The 2052-nt window shown below is 44.8% G+C and overlaps 1 pseudogene; it reads right to left on the bottom strand.

Annotated features, from left to right (window-relative positions):
• Positions 1 to 479: 479 nt before the first annotated feature.
• On the bottom strand, positions 480 to 1296 carry LOC124974594 (chromatin target of PRMT1 protein-like; annotated as a pseudogene).
• Between the last annotated feature and the right edge of the window lie 756 nt (positions 1297 to 2052).

The following is a 2052-nucleotide window of genomic DNA, read 5'->3' as shown; positions in this document are numbered from 1 at the left end:
GCAGCAAAACATATTTTTCAACCCCATATTTTCATAACACTTCTAAGAGGCTATTTAAACAGGGTATACAACAGAACTTTATCTCAGAAACTAAGGCATCAAGGAGAAAAACTGTCTCTTTCTGTGAGTTTTTTGTGGGGGCACAGAGAATGTCAGTGTATGACAGAAGAGAGGCAGAGGTAGGCAAAGCATTGTATGCACAAGGTCAACACATTCATGTTCAAAGATAAGTCTGGGTGAAGAAAGAGGAAAAAACAAAACAAAACAAAAACCAATTAAATCAAAGGAAAAAAAGGTTTCATACAACACACTATAAAAAGTAAAAGGAACATACTAAATGCACAAACTGGTGGCAGGTAAGTCCATAACCTATTGTGATAGGTTCTAGCATCAATCAGGTTTCTTCTCATCTGTTATCTCAAGATTGTTTACAGATGTGGCAACTTAACAAGAGTCTCTCACAGAAGGATAGGCAGGCTTCAATCATTGGTTTCTGGATCTGTCTATGCCATGCAGGCATCCAACTCGGCATCCATGTGTCCTTTAGTTTTCCACATGTATGCATCCAACTGGTTGTTCAGCTGCTCCTTGGTCAATACAGGGCTGGTCCATGGCCTTGGCCTCAGTCTAGGTCTCCAAATTCTCCTCTTCCCTGACCTATCATGCCCTGCATCTACCACCGATTTCACCACAGCCCATAGCTCCACGCCCTAGGCCCCCTCTCCCAGGACCTCCACGACCTTGAACACCACCTCTTCTTAAGCCCATTTGGGTAACTACTGCTTGTCTACCTCAGAGCAGTTTTTGACCTCAGAGTCACATCCCACCCCTAAGTAGGGTTCCAGTGGCTCATCCCCCATGGAGTCCTCCTCTGGATAAGCCTCTCTGCATTATGGGCAGACCTCATCCTCAATTGCTCCCCTGGCCAGGACACCTATGTGCCGGCCTAACTGTGCCTGGAGGTTACTCTTACCCAGGTGCTGCTGTAAGCTCTTCTGCTAAGTTTTAATGTTGCCTGGACAGAGGGTCTATTCTCCACCTGCTGGGCCAATCTTCTGTTTCTGGCACTGGCTAGCTGCTGTTGTTGCTGCATCAAAGCGCAAATATTCCCTGGCATCGGCTGTTTGTTCTTCAGTATATTAGTAAAGAACCAGTTTTTGTGCATTGAACCCGAGGGTCATTTAAGTAATGGTTCTTAGGAAGGAGCTGAAGTTTCTGTTGGCTGCCTCACCACTCATTTAGAGACATCTTGGTGGTGCTTTTTAGCACAACTTTCAGCGCTGATCATGCAGCCATCTTCAAATCCCAAGAATCAAAAGAAATGGGTGACTGTGCTCCTCCTGGGGCTGCCACCATGGCTGCAGCAGGTGGGCTGGGGACTGGACGAACCTGAGTTGACAGAGGGGCTCAGGTTCAGTAGATGGGCAGTTGGTTAAAAAAGTGAACAGTAGATTGTGAGGCTTGTTCGTTTAGGTCGACTACCTAACCGGCCAATCCACCTGGTCGTCCAGCCTGCCCTCCTCTGCCTTTCATCTGTGCCACCACAGCTGCCCAACTCCTGCTTGATGTCCCCATCTTTATTCTTTTTTAGAGAATCCTCCCCATTCTGCCAGCACACCTGCTTACTACCCGGTGGGCACAGGTGTGTTTGATATTCAGGGAAGAATTTCGCATCTGCACTTCAGCCCACACTATCTCCAGCAGAAACCCTGGGAAGAGGCCCCTTTGTTTCAATCAGGCATCTGAGAGGTCATTTTCAAATAGAAGTAAAAAATGACTTCTTATAACCTGAGTGAATTTGCTTTCCTCTCTTCAAAGGCATCACCCCTGTTTATTTTTCAGACTCAGACTGAAATTTTACCTCATTTTCCCTGTACTTGAATCAATAGCTTCTGACACCTGTTCAAACAGCTCAAGTATCTAGCAAGAACAATAAAGTATTGCTATGTTAATGTTAGAAAAATAAGATAAATTGCAACACTGAGTTCTTCTATAGACAAAGTTTAAAAGAAAAACTAGAGGAAAAATGTATCAGTTAACTTGATACTTTCT

Source organism: Sciurus carolinensis, unplaced genomic scaffold (genome assembly GCF_902686445.1).
Source record: "Sciurus carolinensis unplaced genomic scaffold, mSciCar1.2, whole genome shotgun sequence".
Taxonomy (NCBI): Eukaryota; Metazoa; Chordata; class Mammalia; order Rodentia; family Sciuridae; genus Sciurus; species Sciurus carolinensis.
The sequence above is the reverse complement of the archived record's forward strand: the minus strand, read 5'-3'. Positions and strand labels throughout refer to the sequence as shown.